Source organism: Pygoscelis adeliae, unplaced genomic scaffold (assembly GCF_000699105.1).
Source record: "Pygoscelis adeliae isolate BGI_AS28 unplaced genomic scaffold, ASM69910v1 Scaffold59, whole genome shotgun sequence".
Taxonomy (NCBI): domain Eukaryota; kingdom Metazoa; phylum Chordata; class Aves; order Sphenisciformes; family Spheniscidae; genus Pygoscelis; species Pygoscelis adeliae.
Genome location: NW_008825565.1, coordinates 1,327,347 through 1,335,852, shown reverse-complemented (window position 1 = coordinate 1,335,852; position 8,506 = coordinate 1,327,347).

Below are 8,506 nucleotides of genomic sequence, written 5' to 3'. Positions count from 1 at the left end.
AGGCGGGGCTCCGCCGCCCTGCGCGGAAACAAGCGGGCCCCGGCGCTGCCTTGCTCCGCGGTCCCCCCGGCCGAGAGGGCCCTGCGCTCAGCGGGGCGGCCTCCCTCCCTCTCCGCGCCTTTCCGCGCCTCTCCGCGCTAGCTCGGGATGCCAGGCGGCCGGATGCGCTCTTGGCTGGTCTGCTGCTGCGTGCTCAGTTGGGATGGGGGGATTTGCAATAATAATAATAGTAACAACAACGATAATAATAGTAATAATAATGAAGATGATGATGATGATGGCGATGTCCCAGTTTTTCTCTGTCCCTTTCCCCGGGCGGCGGAGCGGCCGTGGCGTTCGGGCGGCCGCCAGCAGAGGGATCTGCGCTTTGCTTTTCCCCCCCGGCCGCTGCTGCCTCGGCGGCGGCAACATCTGCTGGGCTGGAGGAGACGGGGCGCTTGAGCAGACGCACAGATGTAAAAGTGACATCTGCTTGTGACAAAGGAGCGGGAATTAGATTAGGCGGGGAGGCCTTTCTGCGATTAAAAAAAAAAAAAAAAGAAAGAAAAAGAAGGAAAATGCTAGCTGTAGACTGTGTAAGCAGAGGAAGAGGATGTGAAAGGCAGAAATGCTCGTCGGGCAGCTGCTAGGAGAGCCGGGGCAGCACAAGGGTCCTGGGAGCTGAAATAGCCCTAAGAGAAGGCTTTGCTTTTCCCTCCAGAAGCAGAGATGTGGCCGGGTCAAAGCTTTCCGTCATTATGAGCAAAGGACAGCAGGCAGCAGGGCGCCGCTGCGACTCGGACACCGGCAGAGATGCCTTCCTGCAGCTCCTAACCACGCTCCTGGCATTGGCTAGCCAAAGAGGCCCAGATTTGGACACTTCTCTTCTTTGTTCCCTGATGGAAAAAACATAGGGACGTTTGTAAAACCAAAAGCTAGAAGGCCTGGCTGTTGATTGCCTTATGAACTGTCCTATATTGGTCCCATTAAAAAAAAAACCAACCCAACAAAAAAAACCCCAACCCCACAAGACCACAGGCTTAAGTTTGTGCATGTTTGGTAAAGCAGAAATGCATAGCAAAGCTGTGCTTGTCCATTCAGCTTCACCCAGGAGAGTCTTTACCTACATCAACCTAGACTGCTTAGTATAAAAGTATAAAAAACACCCCACACATTACAAATGCCATGGTCTTTACCTTCTGTTTTCTAAGCAGTGCTTTTCCCAGTTATAGAAATATTGATATTGAATATCATGCCTCTTTTTTTAAACCCTAGCACTTTTACATCTAGGGATACTTGATGCCCTTTGCAGAAGGGCATCTCTTTGCAGGAGAAATAGTAGGACTGCATTGTATTTCAAATTGTAGAAAAAATGTGCTGTATTGCAAAAATAGCAAGTTACAGAGTATAATGTGCTGTGCACTGGGGCAGATTTAGTAATGCCTCTTACAGGGCCTTGCCTCTAAGTTCAATGAAGTTAGTCAAAACCTACTGAACCTTTTAAAGACTATGATTTCAGCAGAGTGTAGATGAGGCCCTTAGTGTTGAATAGCCTGCGGGACCGCAGCTTGCCTGTGCAAGCTGATCCTTAACCTAGTTACAAAGGTATGGAGTGAGAGTGCGACGCCTTTGTTGGTAATGGGGCTGAGGAACGAGAAGATTGGATCACAGAAATTGAGGGGACCCTCATAAAATGCACAGAGTAGGATGGGGGCAGAGAGAGCACAGTGAAAATAGCTTAAAGGAGAATTAAGGAAATCCTCTTGATAGAAAAAACGTACTTTATGTGCTTATTATGTCCAAAAAGTGCAAGTCCATCTATCTCTCTGCAAGTACAGAAGCACAGCGAAACACATTGATGACTCACATATAAGGATCTCTGTCATATACAATTGCAGATACATATTTGTGTTGTTTATGAAAAGCATGTTTATGAGTTCAAAAAACTCAAGGTTTTGGTGTTTGCTGGTATTCTGGTATTTGCATTACAAGGTGATGGTCTGGATACAAACTCCAGCTCTCTGATGGCCTTGAAACTGCTGGTAGCAGAGATTTGCCAAGGCAAGGGTCCTTCTGTACGTGCCCTGCTTCCTCTGTTCTTCCTCTAAGCAATCATCACTGGCCACTATCGGACCTATGGCCTGATGCAATTATGGCAATTTTATGTTTCTATGCCTGTTTGTGTCAATGAATCCAATGAGGTTGAATGAGGCAGTAAGAAAGATGGAAAGGTATGTTTTTCCCACAGTGAAGGACAACGATGTCTAAGTCAAGAGGTCATAGGAAAGTTAAAAAGGCCTCTTTTCTCAGAATAAGTAGCCAGTGACAGGGAGGCAGGGCTTGGCAATCCTGAATTACTGCCTGTAAGGATGCACTGTGCCTTCAGGCAAGGTACTTCCAGCTCCCGCACAAGGGAATGGGCTAGCAGAAGGAAATAGCGTTAAGCTGTTTAATCAAAGGTCTCCGTGTTGGCCCTGCTGAGGTATACAGCAGCTCCCGCATAAAACTGTAACGTGCCCTGCTCTGCTCACAGGAGCAACAGGTCAGAGCAATGCTGCCTGCCTTAGAGACTAATGGTAATTAGCCAGTCTTAAATGACGAGCAAGAAAACACCGAGTCAAATGGGCTGGGACCTTTCCCTTGGTGATTCCAATACGGAGAGTTTGCTCAGGTTTGAAGTCAGAGCTCCATTCCCACTAACAGGCCCTGGGTACGTATCAGCTGTTGTTACTGGGGCCACAGCTAGATCACTGCTCTTGGCTGGGGTGTCATCACTGTGGATCCAGCCCTGGTTACATTGCTCTGTGGCTCCTCTGCTTGTTTTGATTTTATCAGCTATATTATTTCTATAAGGCAACTTACCAAAGCTTGGCTGCGTTTGCTCTGCTTTTTTTTAAGTAGCACTCCAGTTTGCAAATGATTCCTGATGGATGGTCCCAGGCCCCTATGCAAAAGCGACATAATACTGGCAGCTGTTCATTTATTGCCTCCCAGTAAAAATTATTCAAATCAATCAATCAATCAATCAATCAATCAAACAAACAAACAAACAAACAAACTACTACCAGTTGGCCCCAAGTGCTAGCCTGGAAAGTACAACGCCGCCTTCCTGCTAATCAACGGTTTTTTCATTTTATTGCAGTCAAAATGAGTTCACAGGCTCCTTCATTGAAACTCAAGTTATATAAGGTCCATCTTTCGCTAAGGGAGTGCAAAAAGGGTCTTGGTGGGACATTGAGACTTCAGTGGTCAAACTCAGACTCCCGCTATTAGGATTTCAGAAAAGAGAGTGAAAATACCTGGCAAGTGTTGGCTGAAGAGGGAAGGCGATATAGAAGTTTCCATTTGTTGGAGACAACAGGAGGCAGAGCTGAACTTGTATGAAAAGCAGATGTAAGATGTAAACTACATCTTTTTTATGCTGACCACATATCTTCCTTAAGCTGATTATGCTTGATGTGAAGGGGCCTTAAATTAAGGGTAAATTATCTGTTTACATTAATAGAGAATATGAATGGGTAATAGCTTCAGATGAGAAGACGACTGCAGTTTTTACTAAAACCTTTTATGTAATCCCTGCTTGAATCTCTCTTGGAAAATGTGGGTTTATGTGTGTACTCTGGGACCTTGTGCTGTGCCATTAACTAAAATAATTGCCTGTATCCAGACAGGCGCTGAAAGGATTGGCACTGGGTCAGTTCTTAAAAGTTTATTTGCAATCTGTAAGAAGATTTTTTTTCTAATGCATTTATAGGCATTGTTCTAGTTAATACTCATGTAAATAGCACATTAATTGAGTTTTCAGATTCTGTAATTGTATACTGAAATATGCTGATATCTTCAAAAGTAAAGAAAGTGATGTGTGAAAGTAAGTAGATGGTAGGACATACACTAACATGCATTGTGTTTATACACAGTCTATCCAGAGAACCGAACAGGAGATGATAGGGCTCTAACAAACTCACAATGTAATTTAAATCACTTTGGATCAGCCATCAGAGTTTGTCCCCTGCTGAATAGACTCTGGAGTCCAATGAAGTTTTTACCTAGTAACTGTGTTGTGGCTGGGGGTGTGTGGGGGAGATGCAATTCCTATGTAATATAAACTCATTGCAGTTATGCTTGCTTTTATCACTTCCAATGCTACAGGTTTGGTTTAGAAGACCACTGCTGCTGGAAGGAAGTTATGAAGCCAGATGAGCCTGAAGTTCTTGAGGTTTTTTCCTGCAATGTGGACTTCATCCAAAAGTGTACAGAAAACGGTGCCTGGAATTGAAGGTGAATGTTGTGACCATATTGACCTGTCCCACGCAGGGACTGGATTCCTCCACCCTTACTTCAGCTTCTTGGTAGTCTTCAACATGAACTATAACTCCATTTGGGAAAGAAGATCCTCCAGCAGTAACCCCGCGATCCAGAAGCAGTGATGGCTCTAGCTGGATTTTGAGGTCGTGAACCGTTTTCAGGTCTTGGCAGATGATGGGAAAGAAGCACATCTCACCTGAGGCAAGTGACAATCTCTGGCTGTTCCTTGGCTTCTGCGAGGAATCTGGGATGGCTCATTTTGGGATGAATCTGTGATGAATCCATTTTTGGCTAGTTTTTGCTCAGGCCCCATAGATGGTCAGGTGAGATAAAAGCAATTGCATTCTACATGCTGATTTCAGTGGCACTGAAGTGACTGAGTGTCATCAGCACATAGCACTCTTCCCAGACATGATGCATTCTCCCCTTCAGGCTTCCCATGCCAGTAAGATCCAGGTCTGGATCTTATCCAGGTACATCAATGGAGACGTTGCTGTTGTCTTTAGCAGAAACTGTGTTGGCTCGGTGGGTACATGTGTGTGTACAGATGGGGAAGGGGATCTCCATCTGGATATCTGCAGCAAAGGTGGGTAATTATCCCTGACCACTGGGTAGATTTCAAATTGGTAACCACCAGAAAAAATAAGCATAATGATTTATGCAGAAACTCGGGTAGTGTTGAAAACGGGGATTTAGTAGGAAGAAGTACATCAGCAGCGTTGACAAGATGGAAGGCTATTTGAGTATCATCCTGTGCGCCTATCTAGTGGGAGAGAAGAAATGGGGTTGTGGGACCCATATGATTTTGGCATCTGTATGCAAAAATCATCAAAGCAAGAACTGTTTCAAAATAAGCTATGTTATTTACATAGTTCAGAGAGGCTCAGTAGAAGGCTGTTATTCCAGCAGTCTTTATGTCAGGTCCAGAGCAACGACATTGAGGATGGGAATGAGATTTTGAGGGCTTCTTGCTCCTAAATGGCATAAACACTTTTGCTGCCAGTGCGTTGTGCTTAGGATACTGAATATGGCTCCAGACAACAAACAGTATCAGAAAGACACCATTATATCAAAGAGATTATATCAAAGATAAAGGAAAGAGATTTGGGAAAGCAGTAAGAATAAAAATCTAAGTCTACTAGTAAAATCTAAATTCAAGTTTTGGGACAGGGTGATCTACATTTTTACCAACAGCTTTTCATAGAGAACAGCTGAATCCAGTTTTACTAGTGAAAATAGTTGGATATTGGTATGTATGTATTTCACTCAGAAAATCCCACATGTCAACAGATCACAGAAAAGTCATATTAGTATTGATGTGAAATCAAATGGTCATGCTTGGATCAATACCTTATAATAGTGTTATGATGTTTTGGGAATATGAAATGCAAATTAGCAGTGATTGAAATAGCATTCTCATCTTATACTTTAAATAATATATATTCTGTGTTTTGCACATCGTTACATAATATGCACACACATCCCCCATACCTACACATGCGTATAATGTATATCTAGTGGCATATCATGATCGATGAATTGTGCCATTGGGCAGCTGTGATGTGCCTGTAAGACTGTGAAAATTGTAGAGAAAATTATGAGGCCAAGAGGACTTTGCTTGAAGAAAGCCTTGGTCACTACTGCATGAAGGTCTTTGTATTTGACCCAATGAGAAAATTTGGCAGAGATAAAGCAGTTATAATCCTGGGATAAGCAAATTTTTTCATTCCTCCTCATTTTATATAATACGCAGCTTTTATATTACATTGGGATACAAAACATATCTCTCAGGATTACTTCTCTATTTATGCCAACCTAAAAAATCATTTAATCATAATGACAAAGTACTCTTTTAAACTCCTAATTATTTGCAATTTTGATGCTTTCCTTCTTATTTGTTATTCTAATTTAAGATTGCTGTTAAATACAGAATCATGGGGTAATGTGTTATGAAGTATTTTGACTCAGATTTATCCTTTGGTCTTAATGATCACAGAAGATTTTGCCACGAAGATAACCGCTTCATATTCAAAGAGATATAACCTATGTATTTTGTATTATTCAGTGTCCTGAACTTGTGCACTCGGGATGCTTATACTGGGCACAAAGGTACCTTATATTGCTTCTACACGGTGAGCCCAGTGACAGAATGGAAGTATCTTCCACTATGACATATCTCATCTTTTTCAGTGCAGTAGGATGACAGAGGAAGGTGCAAGGGAAGAGGAAAAGAGGAAGTCTGCTAGGTGGTGTTCAGAGCCAAGGTGATCAACAGTAAGAATACACACCTTTTAGCTGTCGAGGACTACGCTGTTGGTGAAATGGAAAAAGAGATGGCAAAAGTCATTCTGGAGAAAATGAGAAAAAGTTAAGACAGAAGAAATGTATGCAGGAGAGAGCTGTGTGCTCAAACATCTCCTGGAAAAGATGTATGCAGTGAGAAAGAGGTCACTGATGGTCACTGAGTCACCATCCCTGGAAGTATTTAAAAGGCGTGTAGATGCGGCACTTAGGGACATGGTTTAGTGGGCATGGTGGTGTTGGGTTGACGGTTGGACTCGATGATCTTAGAGGTCTTTTCCAACCTTAATGATTCTATGATTCTAAAGAAACAAGGAGGCAGCGGAAGACGGAACAAAAGACAAGTTGCCAAAGGGATGAAAACCGATGGAAGATGTGATACCTGATGAGGCCACCTCGCATTCAAAATTGGTCTGAAGAGGAAGCATTTGTGGAAAAACAAATTCTCTCTCAAATGAGAGCTTAAACCCAAATACTCCCTTCTCCCTGTAGATGCCGAAGAAGCTGGGGTATTTGCTATAGAAATGGGATGTTGTGCTGAAGTTCATGATGAGGATGTCCATATTTCCCATGGCATGAACTCTAAACTGATTTCTCCTTTCCACTATAGAAATAGCTACACTTTGATAAATGCATTTTAGGTATACGTGTGATATCTCAGTCGCACGTTTGAGGCATATTCCTGCATTGACAGAGCATCATCTGCATCTTCTAGAGATCACCAGCATCTCTCTGGATTGTTGCTTATGCTTGCAATATGTCGGCCTGCTACAGGAAAGTGAGGTTACAGCCAAACATCTCCTTCCTCCCTGCTCCTTGAGGGCTGCCAGGGAGGAATCGGAGCCTCACACAAAGAGTTATTTAGTCCCAACCCACCTTTTTGAGGCACCATTGGGAAAAGTGCTGTCATTCTCTGCCATTCTCCTGGCCGCTGTAGTCTCTGCTGTACCTGGCCATTGTATAGACCACAAATGGTCGTCTTCTTTCTTTTCATACTTCTACTTAACTGTGCGCTACCGGGCACAAATTGCGAATCACGTTTGAAAGTGTATAGCTACATGTAAAAGCTGCTTTTATGTTTTCTATAAAAGATACTCCATAAGAATAAATCGTGTTTTACACAATTTACACACTGTATTATGTTTAGATCTTATCAGCTGCTTCTGACTTGATGTTATAATAATGGAACTTTTATAATGCAAATAACTGCATGTAAGGGCCACAGAAAATCAATAGCTAGATATTTTAACATCCTGCTTAAAACGAACCAAAATATTTAAGATAGGTTATGTACCTTTGCCCAGGAGCTACTTTTTAAAGCAGGATAACAGTGACTTGCTTTGTTTGCATGCAAGTCAAGTGACTAGGTTAGCTGTTTAAGAGTTAACCACATGAAACATTTTGCTTTCCAAAACTGAGACCTTTTTTCCTAGCCTTAAAATAAGCCCCATTTCAAGCTATTTTTTCTAGTAAGTAGGCGGAAATCTGGGCTGAAAATGTATATTGCCAGTTTCAGACAAACATAGATTTGAATATGTCTATGTCTAATGAATAGACAAGTAGCACCCAGCTCTGCCCAAATCTTAGGGTTTAACAAACCTGTGTGTTTTTGAAGGGAGAAGCAGAGTTCTTCAGAAAACTGCTAAGTCAGATGCTGCTGGAGAAGGGCTGTGATTTCTTGGATGCATCAATGTACTCTTAGGTAGGAAAGCACACAAAATGAATTGTTTTAATTTCATTTGTGTTTCAAGAATGACACAACCTATCTAAGCATCCATTTACTTTCATTGCCTTCCGTGTAATAAGCTCTTGTGACTTTGTGCATCCTCAGATTTAAAGGCATGTGAAATAAAACCTTTTGAAAGCTTAGTACTGGAAATTGCACTCATTCAGACATGTGCTGCCCTCCCCCAGTCAGGAG